A 19641-nucleotide genomic window follows, 5' to 3' on the forward strand; every position below is an offset into this window, starting at 1 on the left:
CAAACACTATCTTTTTACTGTCTCCATAGTTTTGCCTTTCCCAGAATGTCATATATTGGAATCATAAGTATGTAGATTTTTCGGATTGGCTTCTTTCACTTAGGAATATGCATTTAAGGTTCTTTCATGTTTTTCCATGGCCTGATAGGTTACTTCTTTTTAGTGATGATTAATATTCCATTGTCTACATGTACCATGGTTTATTTATCCATTCGCCTACTGAAGGGCATCTTGGTTGCTTTGAAGTTTTGGCAATTATGAATAAAGCTGCTGTAACTCTCCATGTGCAGGTTTTTGTGTGGACATAAGTTTTCAGCTCCTTTGGGTAAATACCAAGGAGTGTGACTGCTGAATCCTAAGATAAGAGCATATTCAGTTTTATAAGAAACTACCAAACTGTCTTCCAAAGTAGCTGTACCATTTTGAATTCCCACCAGCAACGTATGAGAGTTCCTGTTGCTCCACATCCTCACTAGCATTTGGTGTAATCAGTGTTCCAGATTTTGGCATTCTAATACATGTGGAGTGGTATCTCACTGTTGTTTTAACTTGCATTTCCCTTATGACATATGATATGAAGCACATTTTTATAGGTTTATTTGTCATCTGTACATCTTCTTTGGTGAGGTGTTTGTTAAGGTCTTTGGCCATTTTTTAATTGGGTTGTTTTTTATGGTCAAATTTTAAGAGTTCTTTGTATTTTTCAATAACGGTCCTTTATTAGATGTGTCTTTTGAAAATCTTTTCTCCCAGCCTTGTCTTCTAATTCTCTTGCCATTGCCTTTTGCAGAGTAGAACTTCTTAATTCTAATGAAGTCCCGCTTACCAATTATTTCTTTCATTGATCGTGCCTTTGGTGTTGATCTAAAAAGTCACTGCCATTCCCAAGTTCATCTAAGTTTTCTTCTATTTTATCTTCTGGACGTTTTATAGTTGCATTTTACATTTAGGTCTATGTTTCACTTTGAGCTAATTTTTGTGAAAGGCGTGAGATCTGTGCCTAGGTTAATTTTTTTTGTATGTGAATGTCCAGTTGTTCCAGCATCATGTATTGAAGAAACTACATTTACTCTGTTGTATTGCCTTTGCTCCTTTGTCAAAGCATTAGTATGTTTTTGAATGTTTGAATGTTGTTGAGGACTTTTGGTCTAAGTTCATGAGCAATATTGGTGTGTAGTTTTTTTGTTTTTTAAATTTCTTTTTGGGTTTTTTTGGGGGGTACCAGTTGTTCTAGTTTTGGTGTCAGGGTAACACTTGCCTCATAAAATAAAGTGGAAAATTTTCCTCCTCTTCTATTGTCTAGAAAAGATTTTGTATAATTGGTGTTAATTCTTCTTTAAATGTTTGGTAGACATCTCTTATGAAACTGGAACTGAAGAATTCTGTTCGCGGGAGTTTTAAAATTACAAATTCAGGGGCACCTGGGTGGCTCAGTCGTTAAGCGTCTGCCTTCGGCTCAGGTCATGATCCCAGGGTCCTGGGATCGAGCCCCGCATCGGGCTCCCTGCTCGGCGGGAAGTCTGCTTCTCCCTCTCCCACTCCCCCTGCTTGTGTTCCTCTCTTGCTGTGTCTTTCTCTGTCAAATAAATAAATAAAAATAAATAAAAAATTAATAAATAAAATTACAAATTCAATTTCTTTAGTGGTCATAGGACTATTCAGATCATCTATTTCATTTTGGTTAAGTTTTGGTAACTTATGGTTTTAGAAGAATTGGTCCATGTCTTCTAAGTTGTTAAATTTATTGGTGTAAACTGTTTGTAGTATTCCTTCATTAACTTTTTAATGATTAATAAGATCTGTAGTGACATCCCCTGTTTAATTACTGATATTGGTGACTTATTTCTTTTCTATTTTCATTCTTATCAGCTGTATTATAACTTTATCAATATTATTTTATTTTTTTATGAACCAAAATTTTATTTCATTAATTTTTACTACTTTTTTCCTATTTTCAATTTCATTTATTTCTGCTTTTTATTATTTCTTTCCTTTTTCTTGCTATAGTTTATTCTACTCTTCCCTTCCTAGTTTCTTGAGATAGAAACTTTGGTTACTGATTTTTGATCTTACCTTTTTTCAGCTATAAATTTCCCTCTCAGCACTGCTTTAGTTGCATCCCATATGTTTTCTTCTTGTTGTGTTTTTATTTTCATTTTTTTCTGTGTATTTTTTATTTCCTTGGAGACATCCTCTTTGACACTTGAATTATTTAGGAGTGCTTAATTTTCAGGTGTTTAGAGATTTCCTTTTTTTTTTTCTGTTATTGATTATTAGTTTGATTCCATATGGTCAGAAAACATGCTAAGTATGACTGCAATGCCTTCAAATTTGTTGTATTTTGTTTTATGGCTCTAGATATTGTCTATTTTGGTAACTGTTACGTGGATGCTATTGTTGGGTAGAGTGTTTTATATATGCCAATTAGATACTGTTGGTTGATTATGTTGTTCAGATTTTCTATATCCCCTTTGATTTTCTGCCTAATAATTAATTCTTCAATTGCTGAGAGGCATATGTTGAAGTCCCTGACTATAACTGTGAACTGGTCTATTTCAACTTTCAGCCCTATTAGTTTTTGCTTCATTCATTTTAAGACTCTGCTGTTTGGTGCATACACAGGGTCAGTATAGCTAATAAATGCTTTGACCCCTTTCATTATTATGTAATGTCCCACTCTGTCTCTGCTCATTTTCTTTCATCTGTAGTATACTTTATCTGATATTAATATAGCCTCTCCTGATTGTTTTAATTAATGCTTGTATAGTAGATCTGTTTCCATCCTTTTACTTTCATCCTACCTATAACATAAAACTTGAAGTGAATTTTTTGATAAACTGTATATATTTGGTCCTGTTTTTTAACTCATTCAATGAGTCTGCCTTTTTATTGGTGTATTCAGACCATTTACATTTACTATAATTACTGATATATTAGAGCTTAAGTCTGCCATTTTATTTGTTTTTTAATCATTTCTTCTCTTTTTGTGTTCCTGTGGATTACATGAACTTTTTAAGGAATCCATCTTGCATTATTCATAGGGTTTTTGAATGTCTCTTTGTATAGCTTTCTTAGTGGTTACTCTGGATATTACAATGTAAATATGTGATGTAGCACAGTCTACATCAACGTTTTGCCACTTCAAGTAAAGTGTGGAAATCTTACTTCTATTTAGGTCCCTTTACTCTCATTGCTTTCAGCCATTATTGTCTTGAGTATCAGATGGTGTTATAACTTCTGTTTCAATCATAAAATACAATTTGTAAAATTTGGGAGAAGAAGGATAGTCTACTGTATTCGCCCATATGGCTGCCCTCTCTATTGTTCAAGGAAGTAAATTACAAAGATTAGGGCAGAAATAAATGAAAAAAAAAAAAAAAAGACCAGATAAACAATAAAAAAGATCAATGACATTGAGGGTTTTTTTGAAAAGATAAAATTGACAAAACTTTAGCTAGACTAAGAAAAGATTCAAATAAATAAATTATAAATGAAGGAGGAGACATCACAACTGATACCACAAAAATAAAAAGGATCACAAGAGACTACTATGAAAAACTATGTGCCAACAAAGTGGACATCCTAGAAGAAATGGATAAATTTCTAGAAAGGTACAATCTACCAAGACTGAATCATGAAGAAACAGAAAATCTGAACAGACTAATATTGAGTAAGGAGGTTGAATCAGTAATAAAAAAAACTCCTAACAAAGAAAAGCCTAGGACCAGATGGCTTCACTGGTGAATTCTACCAAACATTTAAAGAAGAACGAATGCCAATCCTTCTCAAACTCTTCCAAAAAATCGAAGAGGAGGGAACATTTCCAAACTCACTTTATTATGCCAGCATTACCCTGATACCAAAGCCAGACAAGCACACTATAAGAAAATCACAGGCCTATATCTTTGATGAAGACAGCTGCAAGAGTCCTCAACAAAATACTAGCAAATGAACTCAACAGCACATTAAAAGCATCATACTCATGATCAAGTGGAATTTAACCCTGGGATGCAAGGTGGTTGAACATATACAAATCAATAAGCATGATACATCACATTAACAGAATGAAAGATAAAAGCCGTATCATCTCAACAAATGTAGAACAATTCAACACCCTTTCATGATAAAAACTCTTAACAAATTAGATATAGAAAGAATGTATCTCAACATGACAAAGGCCATATATGACAAGCTCATAGTTAACATCATACTCAAGGGAGAAAATGTAAAAGCTTTTCCTGTAATATCAGGAACAAGACAAGGATGTTCACCTTCACCACTTCTAGCCATCATAATACTGGAAGTTCTAGTGGGAGCAGTTAGGCAAGAAAAAGCAATAAAAGTCACCTAAATTGGAAAGGAAGAAATATAGTTGCCTCTGTCGATGACATTATCTTATATATAGAAAACCCTAAAGACTCCACCAAAAAACCTCTAGAACTAATAAACAAATTAAGCTAAGTTGCAGGATACAAAATTAACTTTCTTCCTTCTTGATGCTTCAAGATCCCTTCTTTTATAACTTCCTTTCTGCTTGAAGAACTTCCTGTAGCCATTATTTAAGAGTAGGTCTGGTAGCAACAAATTCTTTTAATTTTCTTTATCTGCAAATGTCTTGATTCCCCTTCACACCTCAAGGATATTCTTTCCTTTCAGAACTTGAAAATTCTATACCACTTCCTTCTGCCTTCCATGGTTTCAGATGAGAAACCCACTGCTGTTCAAATTGGTGTTCCCTCATAGGTAAAGTGTCATTTCTGCTGCTTTCAAGGTTTTATCTTTGCCTTTAGTTTTCAGAGGTTTACCTATAATGCTTTTACATTATAAAAATTTTTTAAAAATCTAGCATGTTGGGATTTGCTCAGATTCTTGTATCTGTGTTTTCTTTTGAGAAATTTGGAGTTCTTTAAGTCATTATTTTTTCCTTTTTAAAAAAAAGATTTCATTTATTAGACAGAAAGAGAGCACAAGCAGGGGAAAGGGAGAAGCAGGGGAGAGGGAGAAGCAGGCTCACCGCCAAGCAGGGACCCAACACGAGCTCAATCCCAGGACTATGGGATTATGACCTGTGCCAAAGGCAGAGGATTAACCAACTGAGCCACCCAGGTGCCCCAGTTGTTATTTTTTCTAATATTCTTTCAGCCCCACTCTCTTTCTCCTCTTCTCCTGGGACTCCAAAATTATGAATGCTTTCCTTGTTGTTCCACAGGTTCCTGAGAGTCTATTATTTTTTTCCAATCTATTTTCTGTCTTTTTCAGATTGGGTGAATTTTATTAATTTGTCCTCAAATTCATTGATTCTATCTGCTGACATATTTACTCTAGTATTGAGTTCATTTAGCAAGTTTTTTAATTTGGGGTATTGTATTTTTCAGTTAGAAGATTTCCATTTCAATCTTTTTCGTAACTTATATTTTTCTGAGATTTTCTATTTTTTCATCTATTTCATTTGTTATTGCTTGTTGATGCTTTTTGTGATGGCTACTTTAAACTCCTTGTCAAATCATTCCAACATCTGAGTCATCTCTGTGTTGGCATCAGTTGATTGCCTTTTTTCATTGAAGTTGTGATTTTCCTGGCTCTTAATATGATGGGCGATTTTCTTTTCCTTTTCTTTTTTCCTTTCTTTTTTTTTTTTACCATGGGTGATTTTCGGTTGTATCCTGGACATTTTTACTATTACGTTGTGAGACTTTAGGTCCTATGTAAATCTTTTATTTCAGCAAGTAGTTATCTGTTTAGGTTTAGCATGCAGGTCCTGACCTGTTTTTTTGTGGTGTGGCTTGAATGACAGCTTAATTTTCAGAGGCTTTGCAGTATTTTTTGGAGTGCTTGGCTTATCTGGTGCTGCAGGAACTCCCACTGGTCCCTTTTGGTGCTGCTTGAGGGGACCAAAGGGGCTGCCCCGGTCAGGGCCACCTGATGTCTCTCGGTGGAAGAAGGGAACCTCTGGCCCATAGGGATGAAGAATGCTTCCGGAGCCAGGCAGCTCGCTGTGCAGAGCAGAATCTCTCTTGCCGGTGCCAACCTAGCACCTGGTGTCTCCTGGCAAGGGAGGAGTCTCAGGTCTGGCAAAGGAGGAGAGCACTTCCTTTAGCTGCTTGCTTTTAGTGGGGCTCTTAATCAATCCCCCCCTGCCAGCACTGTCAGGATCACCTGGTGTTGTCAGAAGGCCTCCTGTTTGATCTGGTGAAGAAATGAGCCCACCTGGGCTGCTCTGTGTTGCTAGGTTGAGGGTCTGAAAATGCCAGGCCTGGGTTGCCTTCTTCTGTTGGGTGGGGAGGGGAGAGGGAGATGTAAGGCATCCTGCTGCTGTGTTGTTCCTATAGTCCTAGGATCCCAAACAAGCTTGCCTTTCTCTTCCCACCTTCTAGAGTGTTCCTTCGGTTGCCCCTTGAGTTCTTTCCAGGGTTGATAGTTGTACTTAGCAGGGGGGAGCAGAGAGAAATGGGTCTAAGCCATCTTGTCCAGAACAAAATTTCTTTCTAATTTTTAATTATTTGTTGTAAAACTAAAGAACAACTGAAGAAAGTATCGTTCTGGTTATTATATGATTGCTACTGGGAATAATTTTGGCATGGAAATAAAGGGCATTTAAAAAAATGATCTGCTCCAGGTGTCTAATATACTAGCTATGCCACTGAGAGGGAGCAAAGTAAAAGGAGAGATCAGAAAGATTGTGGAGAACAGCCTTGAAGCCAAGGGTGGAAAGAGTGTTAAGAAGCTGAGAGAGGTTATTATTTTATTTGCTTTATGATGGGATTAGAAACCAGAGGATCTGAAGCATTAGGTTGCTTGCCCAAAATTGCTTTGGCATTTGGCTGCAGGATGGTTGCAGGATTCAGGATTATGACATTCCAAGACCATGGTAACAGCACACAGTTTCCCAGGGTGCCACTTTCAAACTCCAAACACAACATTTTCTAGAAGATATACTACAATAGCCAAGTACCTTTTGCCTATCTGCAAAATGAACAGAAAGTTTCAAAAGAAACAAATGTTTACTAAATTTGACTAGTATTAAATGTCTGTTATTAATTGTCTCTTAAGCATCCTGCATGGAGGGGGCTTAGTGTTCATGAATTCATTTCAAGATAATAATTACCAATGGAGTGTTTACTCTTAGAGGGAGACTATTAAATTATAATTGGCATTTGGATAAGTCTGTAAAACCAATTCTTACGTCTTTCTTTAAGTGTCTGATTTCTCAAATTTATCTGTGACAATTTCTAATATTTCACATTTCTGCAAGTTTCTTTTGCCCATGATCACGATCACTTTCATATAAGCTAAACCTTTGTTCCCAAGAGTACATGCAGGATTCCAGATAAAGGCTGACCACTTTCTGATTAAATGTGTTTCAGTCTTTCATTAAATCTCTCTATACAACAATATCTACATCCCTGCCTTTTTTCAGGCTCAATTTTTAGAAATCTACTGAAAGACTCAAATATATACATATAAATTTAAAATATTTAGGAGTCTTTTTCCAAAGGGAAATTTGTTTTTAAAGAAACTTAAGACAAGAGACTTCCTTCCCCCAAAAATCCTCCAGGAAAACTATCTCCAAATGAAACCAAACTGCAGATAGCATTCTGGATGAAATTCACTACCCAATACAGAAAGTTTATGTATTTTGGCAACTGCAATTGGGCTGTGATTATTTGTTATATTGAGCCATGGGAAACGACTCACTGGAAATAGATTAAGGTATCTTTGGAAAATCTCTTAACACTTTCAAGATGTTGGGATGCCATCTCACCTACCCCAAATTTCCTCCAGCACATGAAATGGCCTCCCAGCATCCGGAAAAAGTGAACCAATCTTCCAAGAGTGTCTGTCTTGCAGTCGGCTGACACTCCTGCCTGAGGTGCAACTGGTTTCAAGGGTCTTAGCTTCCTCCTGCACATCTTAGAGTATTTGTGGTAAAAGTTATGATGCTTTGGTAATTTGAGATCTCAACTCACAGCTGAGCTATTAAATCATGACTCTATGAGCAGGTGAGATGGCAAGGGTTTGAGTACAAATGATCAGGCTTATAAATTACAGGTGCAAGAATCCATCCAACAGTATAATTATGACTCAACTTGGAAGAATCTAAGGGTCAGAGCCATGAAATATGATGTACAAATGATTTCACCAAGAGGAGCGATGCACTCATTTATAGGGCAGGTTCTAACATCTATAATCCTGCAACTTGGGGCAACAGGAAGAAAATCTGCCCTTGCAAACCTGCCTAAAAGCACTAATATTACTAGTTCTCCTCCTCATCTGTTTCAATATAAGATCATCAACTTATCTGAATGCTTCAGAATATTCCCCTGCACCAAAAACTGCCCTCCTGCGAAGTGAACACGTAAAAAGCCATTGATGTGTTATGCGCAGTGTGGCTGGCTCTGCAGTGCCAAGGCAAACTGGAGAAATAATTATTTGATGTTAGATAATCATTTGCTTATTTGATAATTAAAAAATCCCAAATTATTATTGCAACCCAAATGTCTCCTGGGGGATATGCATGAGTCAAATTAATCCAAACTCCCTGGATCTTAACTCTACCTGCTTATTCAGAGCCGCCAGTGCTATGGTCTGAAATTTGTGCCCCTCCACCCCCAAAGTCACATACTGAAATCCTACCCCCCAAGATGATGGTATTAGGAGGTGGTGGCCTATGGGAGGTGATTAGGTCAGAAGGGTAGAGCCCTCATGATTGGGATTAGTGCCCTTATAAAAGAGACCTCACAGAGTTCCTTACCCCTTCTAGCATGTGAGAATACCACAAGACATCAGCAGTCTGCAAGCTGGAAGTGGGCCTTCAGAACCCAATCATGCTGGCATTCTGATCTTGGACTTCCAGCCTCCAGAACTGTGAGAAATAAATGTTGATGAGCCACCCAGTTTATGGTATTTTTGTTATAGCAGCCCGAACAGACAGCTTTCTGGAAAAGCCCCCTCCCAACCAAGTATTCCTGGATGTCCCTGGAGGGGTTTCACAGGGAGCTCAGGAAGCAGTATGGCAGCTGCAGCCTCCACGCATCCACTATGATCAAATTTTTCTCCTCTCCTGCAAGGGCTTCCCCTTGTCAGCGTCATCTACTCAAAAGTGGAGTGAGGGTATCTTCCCAGTGCTGCTGCTGAGGGTAAGAACTTCAATTTCCCCACTGACTGCACTCTCTTGCCATGCTCTCTAAATGGTCCATGATGCAGTAGCAGAGACATGTTCATTTGCGGGCAGCAGTCTAGAGAATGTCTCTCTTCTCCACTGTGTAATATTCTTTGTCACCTGAGCCCCAAAGCAAAAAATTGTGTTCAGTCTCATCAGGATGCCTCATAAAATAGTTTCTTCCATGTTAGATCTCAATAATACCTTTCTCCATCGAGGCTCAAAACCATGGTATCAAACCAGGCAAGGACAACAATCTTGCCTTCTACTCTCTTGTCCTCATTTCCAATTCTCCACCCTCCTCTACCTGTGCACTACATGCACCAAACTCCTCTTTCGGGACGCCTGGGTGGCTCAGTCGGTTAAGCGTCTGCCTTTGGCTCAGGTCATGATCTCAGGGTCCTGGGATCAAGTCGCGCATCAGGCTCCTTGCTCAGCAGGGAGTCTGCTTCTCCCTCTGCCTGCCCCTCCTCCTGCTTGTGCTCTCTCTCTCTGCCAAATAAATAAATAACACAGGGGAATATTAAAAAAAAAAAAACAACAACTCCTCTTTCTTCCTTCAGATGCAAAAGTCAAGAACTCAAGGGTTCATGGACACCAATTCAGAGAAATGTTGCCCACCCTACCAAACCTCTCTGCTGCCAGGAGTAAGTGATTCTCTGTGAGATAGTTTATTCTTCATTGCCTTCAATCCTCCACTTGGCTTTGGCTGTTTCAACATGGCTTTGGATTCTCTAGAGCAGGGGTCTCCAAAATGGGCTGGTCAAACCCCAGGGTGAGTGAGATAATACCCTGGGGCGTAGGGAGCAAATGTCAGAATCAGTAGATAGACAGATTCAGTTTTACTCTTATTAAAATAAAGATCACCACCAGTGCCCTCCGTCAGTCTGTATGAGAGGGTCCGGTGTTTTTCAGGGTATCCTGGGGAAAGGAGTGAATGTTCCACACTGGGAAGAGTTGACAATGGAACCCTCATGTGATCATTTCTTTCGGCATATTGCAAAGTATTACCATTGATATGTTCCTGGTTAGGTGGCACTGTAAATTATGTTACCCAGTTTTAACTAATAACTCTCCCAAATTTGGCAAGTAGCTTAAAGAATCCCTGCAAAGAAACCACAGATCAAGACACGGCCACTAACTCAAGTTCACAAAAGGCTAAGAGAAATGGCAGCAGTAACAATTCTTCCACCCTCGTAGTAGCTCAGCATCAGCCATATTATATAAAACAACAAATTCAAATCACATTACTTAAAAATAGAAGTTATCAAGAAATATGTTATTAATAATTATTTTAGTTTGGAGTCCCCCCCAAAACAGACCCCAAGGACAAGGATTTAGATGCAAGTATCTTATTTGGGAGGTAATTCCAGGAAGCACAGTGAGGGAGTAGGGAAGTGACGTACAAAGGCAGGAAAGCCAATAAAAGATATGCTGATGAATCGATTACTACTGTGGGTACCCAGGACCCTCTGAGGGGCTGTGTGGAACAACACTGTCCCTCTGAGGTGCAAGGAAGTTCGAGCGTTTATCCACTGACTCTTGTCCCTCATTGGTTAAGAGTCATTTCTGGGGTATGTTAGGTCCCTTGCACTCTGGTCTCTCCCGTATATACTGACTACACTTTAATAGTCCGAGAATGCTTTCATGAGGACAGACATAGGAAGTGTTACTTGTACAGGAACCTTCTGCAGATGACTGCTAGGATGGGCCAGGGGTTCTGGGTTGGGCACTGATAGTGTCTGCCACCACAATTAACCTTTTTGTGACTGCGTATGGTTTCTTGAGCTAGTAGTACACAAATATAATTTAGAAACAAATATATCTATATCAGTGGTTCATGCCCCAAATATTTTTACTGATACAGGTGTCTGGATCACAAAAAGCTTTGGAGCTCACTCCTCTAGGGGGAGTTGGAATCTCAGAATTGTTTATGAGCACTAACTACAAGTCCTGTTGAAATACCCCAGGCCAGAGTAGAGTCATAGAATAAAAATCATTAAACCGCTTTTTTTGCCCAGAAGTATCTTACAAAGGAGTGTCTCCCTCTGTTCTCACAACACTCCTAGCAACTTGGTTGCTTAACTTCTCTTTCGGCATCATGACATTTAAGAGCAGTTTGTTTTGTTGATGAAAATGTCAAAATATGGGGTTCATGGTGGGCAAGAAAGGGAGGAAATTATAAAGGAAGATGGTATTGAAAGGATGGGGTTCTCACTTTCCCAGTGGACCCTGAGAGAGACTGAGCTACCTCTCATGACATTTGACCATGCTGCCCTCCATGGTGAGAAGGGTCACTTCCCCCGGGGAGTAGGATGTGGGGTGGGTGGAGAGCCACGAGGTCCTACTCGTTGATCAGATTGATCTTTCTGACTTACCATTTAGGGCCTCTTTGTCTTAAGTAGCCTGAACTGAACCAACAAAGTTTACGCAATCAAGATTTTTCTGGGACCTGCTTTAGTCATTGGTACTTGACACATCAATGGTCTATATCGCTGATTTTTAGTGTCTCCAGATTATTAAGCTTCAAGAAGTACTAGAAGAGTTAGGGCCATGAGCTCTCTGTCCTAGTATGCTGTTTATGTCAGGGGAACAAAAGGACAAGTTTTGGAAGGATACATCTTTCTTGCAGACTAAGCTAGAAAGATACTACCAAAACATATGAACTCTGCTTAACCATCTAACCTCAGCCAATCAACAACTGCTGACTTGACATTTGTGCCAGGGCCTGTGGTAGGTTCGAAAGGAAGGAAGGGAGAGAAGGAGGAAGGAAGGAATCATCCTAGGCTTCCTTAAAAGGTAGCTAGCCTTAGACAAGGCTGTACATGGTGATTACCAAATGAAGTGGACAAACATGGAAACATCTCAATAGCTTTGATCAAAGCTATGATGATCAGGGAAGCATCCAGAAAGAGGTGGATCTGAGCTAAAAAGTATTCTCAAACTTGAATACACATCAGAACCACATGGACTGTTAAATCAGATTGTAGGTCCTCACTCCCCAGAAATTCAGATTCCCTAAGGTCTGTGGTGAGACCTAAGCATTTGCATTTATAACAAGTTCCCAGGTAATGTGGATGGTGCTGGTCTAGAGACCACATTTGAGAACCATTTCTCTGAAGGAGTTTAGATATGTAGAAGAGCAGGGAGTTGCTATGAGGAAGGTGGTACCTTATTCTGCAGGGAAAAGTGGAAAACATATTTAGAAGGATTCTGAAGTGAAGGGATTGTAGATAGAAGAATGGGAGATAAGAATGTAAGGCCTGTCTGAAGATTTTGAAATTTATCCTGTAGGCAACTAGAAGTCATTGAATATATCTGAGTAGTGACACGACATGATGGAAACTTTATTTTAGAACTGTTTCTTTACAGTATATTCCATTGTGTGAGTAGGGGAAGGGAAGAGATGGACAGAAAAATGTAAAAGCTTATGAATTTAAGTTGTTTAAAAGTCTATTTTGTAGGGCCACCTGAGTGGCTCAGTCGGTTGAGCATCCAACTCTTGGTTTTGGCTCAGGTCATGATCTTGGGGTCGTGGGATAAAGCCCTGCGTCAGGCTCCACTCAGCATGGAGTCTGCTTGAGATTCTCTCTCCCTCTCCCTCTGCCCCTCCCGCTTGTGCTTTCTCTTTCTCTCTCTCTCTCAAATAAATAAATAAATCTTGAAATGTCTATTTTGTTGTATACCATTCTTTCCAAACAGAGGTGAGAAAAGTACTTCTTTGGAGATTACATTTTGATGAGAAGCCTGGGCCAGCATTCCTCTTGGAAAAGAAGACAGAGGCAAACAAATGGCATTTGAGTTTTGGTCTTCCATTATTCAAACTTTCCTTAAAAATGACAGCATGGAAATCTTCAAGTCTGCTTGGAATCTGAGCCAATTTGATGGGAGAATCTGCAGATTTTCAAGCAGTAAGTTGATCTGTGGTGGCCTTCAACCCAGGAGTGAGGACTTTTCTGTTTATAGTCTTGACTCCAAAGAGATCCAAATTTGCCCCATCCTGGAAGTGTATCACTAAGGGGTAATTTTCAGTGTTTAAACTGGCTTATAATAAGACCACATTGAAATTTTTTTTTTCTTCCTCTGTGAAGATAAATGCAATGTGTGTGACACTGATTCTCTAAGAGGCAAGAGAATTGCGCTCCAAGGGCATATACACATACACACCCACCCCACGTTGTATTGGCCGAGAGCGCTGCACTGAGGGAGATGCTCGGGCATATTTCTGCATGAAGCAAAATCAATATGGGCGAACCTGAAAACCATCTGTTGGGAACTTTTGGAAAGGTAGATGAAAGAGGAGGTGAGAGACAAGGGTGAAGACTTGGGAAACAGTCCAAGGAAGCTCTTTCGACAACTCAAGTCATTACTTAACATTGATGTAAACATCTGGGAGCCCACAGGCCCTGCCTAAAGGGGCCTAGAGCCCACATGGTTGCACAGTTCAAAACAAACCTCTGGCATCTCAAAATGTTCCTACACCTTTGTTCTCTTGGGTTCCACCTTGCTAGGTAACCCTCCTCTCTTCTGTGATTTTTCTCCCATTTCCTGCTTTTCTCATTCTTTAGCCGCCACCCAGCTCTCTATGGGTAGAATAATAATTTAGCACAAGTTCAATTTTTTTGAAAATGTTTTGCAGTAAAATATTACTGCTTTTGTTCTCTGTGGCTAGAGGGGTGGTGGCCTGGTATGACTGCCCCAATTTTAAAGGCAGGGAAAATAAGGATAATGGATCAAATGATTTGCCAGAGATGAAATGAATGAGATTAGCACTCGTTTCTTTTTATCCCAGCAACTGAAATAAATACAAGAACTAAATTGTAGCAATTATTTAGGAAAGCACTAGAAAACATCATTCTTTGTGATTCTTGTGAAATGAATGTGGTAACAGAGAAGATGACTCTGCCAGTTTTTAATTCAGTGAAGGTTTTGAACATATTTCTAATTCCTTTGACACATCTCCAGTTTTCTCATGCATAAAATGGAGCTAATACAATAATTAGTATCTACCTTATAGGGTGGTTGTAACGATTAAATGACTTAAAACATGTTGAGCACTTAGAACAGTACATGGCATCTAATAAGCACTCAATAAATTTATTAGTATTATGGCTGTTGCAATAGCAACATCAGTTTATTTTAAAGTGACAACCTTAATATTCAAATCTTCCAAAAATGCATACCAGAAAATGCCTAGCTGCAAAGGAAATCATACTGGTTTGCCTGAGAACCTTACTAGAATGAGAAAATAAGGGGTAGAGATTGAGTTAATGAGTGGTTCATCACTCTTCCAGAACATTTTGGAAATTAAACTCTTCATTTTAGGGTTTATTTGTATCAGGTCTGGCTGTGCCTTTGGAAAAATGGAACCCAAATATTGCAGGTGCCATTCCTGCTCCTACCTACCTGATCCCCATTGTAGCACCCAATTTCCCAGCCACTAAGAGTGTACTGTGATCAGGTTCTGATGTGACACCAAATTTATCTGTGACTGCTAAAGCAGTCAGTCCTGCTTGTCACACCTGTCACCTCTCAAATATAAACCCCACAGGTCATCTCTCCCCTCCCATACTCTCGACCAAGGGTTTCTTTGCTTTGATTTTCACCTCTCTTGGTCTTCCTGTCCCTCCCAATCTTTTACACAGTGTCCACTGGAATTCTGATGCCCCCTTCCATAGCAAGCAACTCTGTGGATGCCTGTTCCATCACCATCTAGTGGTAATTGAAGCCTGGCTCTCCCAAGAAGCTCTCAACTTCCTAAGGCTCTTTTATACAGATGTTGTTTATTCTACTGCATTTCATGAAGATGATGACCATCATTCACTTCTCCTCCCCCATCTTTATATGAAAACCTCTTTATAAAAGACTTGTGGGGAACTTCCACTTTCAAGAAGATGGAGTGGGTATACTTTTCCTTATTCCTCCCACTAAGTACAACTAACAACCCTAGACATTATATGTAAAACAAACATAAAAAGACTGAAAGGTGGAGAAAGGAAGGCAGACTGGCTAGGGACCTCAGGACCTGAAGAACAACAAGGTCATGAATTCCATGGATTTTCTTTTTGTCTCATATATCACAGAATTGGAGCTGAAGAAGCTGACAATCTGGAACACAAACAGATGCAGACAAATAAAAAAAAAAAGCCCAAACAAAAGCCTGCTATCTCCAGCCAAAGTACCAGGAAAGGGACAGGCTTATAAGACAGAACGTTTAGAAAATAACTACTTTACTCCAGCCAAACACCAAAGAAAGAACTGTAGTCTAGACTTCCACCACTGCATGGCTGTAACTAGGCCCCCCCCCCCCCTCACCAGAGTGGTCAGAGGAAGCTGAGTAGGGAGCCATGTCTTTCATCCCTGCTTGGTGGTAACAAACACACATCCCTTGCAATGTTGGTGGAGACCATGTGGGAAGCCTGGATCCCCATCTCCACCTAGCTGGAATGATGCACCTCTCTCTCCTCCCCACTAGGAGTCCTAGTGGAGAGTCAGGACTCTCCCCACCATCCAGTGGTAACGAGACAACCACCAAAAGTGTCAGGGAAGGCTTTGCGGGGAATTGGAACTCCCCTAAGATGATAACAGAAGCTGAGTGGAGAACCTGGGTTTCTACACTCATCAAGCAGGAACAAAGTGCCACTCCTATTTCTCCAGCCTGAGCAGTGTCAGGAAGCCAGTTAAAACTGAAGGTTTCAATAAGAGCCAGAGTATCACAGCTTAAGTGTCCAGGTCTCAATAAAAAAAAAAAAAAAAAAAAAAAACAACTCCATCATACAAAGAACCAGGAAAATCTCAATTTGAATGAAAAAGACAATCAAAAGCTGCCAACATTGAGATGGAAGAGCTGTTAGAATTATATGACAAAAACAAAAGCAGCCATCAATTGCTTCAATGAGCAATTACAAACAAGATTGAAACAATGAAAACGCAGACAGTATCAGCAAGGAAATAGGAAGTCTCAGCAAAGAAAGAGAAGATATAAAGAAGAACCAAATGGAAATTGTAGAACTGAAAATATAGTAGCCAAAATTAAAAACTCAATAGATGGGCTCAATAGCAGGACGGAAAGGAGGATAGAGGACAGAACTGGTGAACCTGAAGAAAGAACAATAAAGATTACCAAATCTGAATAACAGAGAAAAAACAGACTGAGAAATATGAACAGAGTCTCAAGGAACTGTGGGACTATAACAAAAGATCTAACATCTGGGTCACTGGAGTCCCAGATGGAGAGGAGAAAGAGGATGGGGCTGGAAAAGTGCTTAAAGAAATAATAGCTGAAAACTCTCCAAATATGGTGAAATAGATAAATCTATAAATTCCAGAAATTGAGCAAGCCTCAAACAGGATAAAACCAAAGAAATCCCCACCAAGTCATATAATAGTCAAACTTCTGAAAGCTAAAGCTGAAGATAAATCTTGAAAGCAGTGAGAGAGAAACAACACATTCCCTATAGGGGGAAAATAATTCAAATAACAGCAGGTTTCTCATCAGAAACCATAGAGACCAAAATAAAGCAGTATAACATTTTTCATGAACTGAAAGAAAAAAGAACTGTCAATCCAGAAGTCTATATCCAGTGAAAATATCCATCAGGAATGAAGAGGAAGGAGGAAATCAAGACATTCTCAGATGAAGAAAAACTAAGAGAAATTGTCACCAGAAGACCTATCCTAAAAGAATGGCTAAAGTAAATTTTTTAAACAGAAAACAAATGATATCAGGAAGGAAGTACAACAGAAAGAGTAAAAATGTGGGTAAATACGTTTTCCCTCTCTTCAGTCTTCTAAATTATGTTTCATGATCGAGGCAAAAATTATAACACTAATCTGATGTGTTTCTAAATGTATGCAGAGAAAATATTTAAGACAATTATACTCCAAACCAAGGAGAGTAAAGGGAGCTAAGGTTTCTGTACTTCACTAGAACTGGTAAAATGGCTAGCAGACTGTGATAAGCTATGTATATGTAATGTAATATCTACAGCAACTACTAAAAAGGTTATACAGGGATACACTCAAAGACACTATATAGACACCCCAAAATTGATTCTAAAAAATGTTTATGTAACCCACAGGAGGGCAGGAAAAACAAAACAGACATGATACACACAGAGAACAAATAGAAAACAAAATAATGAAATAGAGACTTAAGCCTTAACAGGCCAATAATTATATTAAATGTAACTGGTCTAAACATACCAATTAAAAGACTGAAATTGGCACAGTGGATTAAAGAACATGACACAACTATAACGAACTTTAAATATAATGACATAGGTGGGTTGAAATTAAAAGGAGGGAAAAAGATGTATCATGTAAACAGTCAAAAGAGAACAGAAATGGCTACATTGATATTAGATAAAGTGAGACTATAAAGTAAAGAAAATTACCAGACACAAAGGGGGACAGAACAATAAAAGAGTCAACCCACCAGGCACACATAGTAATCTTAAATGTGTATGCATCAAATGACAGAGCTGACAAATCTGTGAAGCAATAAAATGATATAACTGAAAGGAGAAATAGACAAATCTACCATCATATTTAGAAGCTACAGTACAGAACATCTAAACAGGAAATCAGGAAGGATGTCAAAGCAACTAACAACACTGTCAACCAATAGGATCTAATAGATATTTATACAACACTCTGCCCAACAATGGAAAAATACATATTATTTTCAAGTGTCCACAGATAATATATGAAGGTAGACCATATCCTGGCCATTAAAAAAAAACCCACAACTTATTTAAAAGAATTTAAATAACATAAAGTATGTTCTCCAACCATAATGGATTCAAACTAGAAATCAATAACTACAAGATAACAGGAACATCTCCAAACAGTTAGAAATTAAACACACTTCTAAATAATCCATGTGTTAAAAGAGGAAGTCTGAAGGGAAATTTTAAAAATACAATGAACTGAAATAAAATGAAAATATGCATATCAAAATATATGAGACCCAGTTAAAGCTGAGAGGGAAATTTATAGCATAAAACATTTATATTAGAAAAGACGAACAGTCTCAAATCAGTAGCATCAGTGCCCACCTCAATAACCGAGAAAAAGAGAAAAATAAATGCCAAGCAAGCAGAAGGAAGGTAAGAATAAGAACAAGAACACACACACACACAAAAATCAGTGAAATTGACAACATAAAAACAATTGAGAAAATCAATGAAACAAAAAGCTGGTCTTTTGAAAAAAATCAGTAAAACTGACAAACCTCTGGCAAGACTGACAAAAGAGAGTGAAGACATAAATTACCACTATCAGGAATTAAACAGGGAATATCACAACAGACTCTGCAGACATTAACAGTAGAATAAGGAAATACTATGAAAACTCTACATACCTAAATTTGACAACTTAGATGAAAATGACCAAGTCTTCAAAAAGTACAAAGTAGTACAACTCACCCAATACGAAACAAATCATTTGAATAGTCCTATAACCATTAAAGAAATTGAATCTATAATTTTTCACCTTCTGAGAAAGAAATCTTCAGGCCCAGATGGTTTCATTGGAGAATACTTCCAAATGTTTAAAGAATTAACACCAATTTTATACAATCTCTTCCAGAAAATGGAAGAGGAAGAAAGACTTCTCAATTCGTTTTATTAAACTAGTATTAGCCAGATACTAAACCAGGCAAAACCAGTACCAAAACAAAACAAAACCCCTCTCTTTCACAAATAGAGAAACAAAAATCTTTAACAATATTTTAGCAAATAAATTTACCAAGATACAAAAACAACTGTACACCATGACCAAGTGGGGCTTATTCCAAGGATGCAAGGCTGGTTCAAATTCAAAAATCAATCAGTGTAATCTCCCACAATAACAGTCTAAAGAATAAAAATCACATGATCATGTCAAATAATGCAGGGAAAACATTTGACAAAATTCAACATCCGTTCATAATAAAAGAATAATCTCAGAACTAGGAATAGAGGGGAACTTCCTCACCTTGATAAAGAACATCTACCAAAAAACTACAACTAATATTATATTAATGATGAAAGACTGACTACTTTCCCCCTAAGATCAGGAAGAAAATAAGAATATTTGCTCTTACCATTCTTACTCAACATAGTTCTGGAGGTTCTAGCCAGTGTAATAAGGAAAGAAAAAGAAAGAAAAGGCATAAGAGTTTGGGAAGAAAAAAAAATGACACCCTCCCTATTTGCAGATGACATGACTGTCTAGGTAGAAAATTCCAGGAAATCTACAAAATACTCCTAGAACAAATAAGTGAGTTTGACAAAGTGGCATGATACAAGAGGAACATACAAAAGTCAATCGCATTTTTGTATACTAGCAATGAGCATACAAACACTGAAATTAAAAATACCATTTACAATCCCTAAAATAAATACTTATGTGTAAATCTAACAAAATGTGTGTGGGACTTGTATGCTGAAAACTACAAAACACTGATGAAAGAAATTACACAAGATACACATAGAGAG

At 38.2% G+C, this 19641-nt stretch overlaps 1 long non-coding RNA gene across 1 annotated transcript; it reads left to right on the plus strand.

Annotated features, from left to right (window-relative positions):
* Nucleotides 1-4613: 4613 nt before the first annotated feature.
* On the plus strand, nt 4614-15146 carry LOC116622916. Its single transcript, XR_004297637.1, has 4 exons — nt 4614-4743; nt 9724-9807; nt 12863-13071; nt 14806-15146. It is a non-coding gene; the product is annotated as an uncharacterized LOC116622916 (long non-coding RNA).
* Nucleotides 15147-19641: the final 4495 nt, after the last annotated feature.

Source organism: Phoca vitulina, unplaced genomic scaffold (assembly GCF_004348235.1).
Source record: "Phoca vitulina isolate PV1807 unplaced genomic scaffold, GSC_HSeal_1.0 scaffold55, whole genome shotgun sequence".
NCBI classification, from domain to species: domain Eukaryota; kingdom Metazoa; phylum Chordata; class Mammalia; order Carnivora; family Phocidae; genus Phoca; species Phoca vitulina.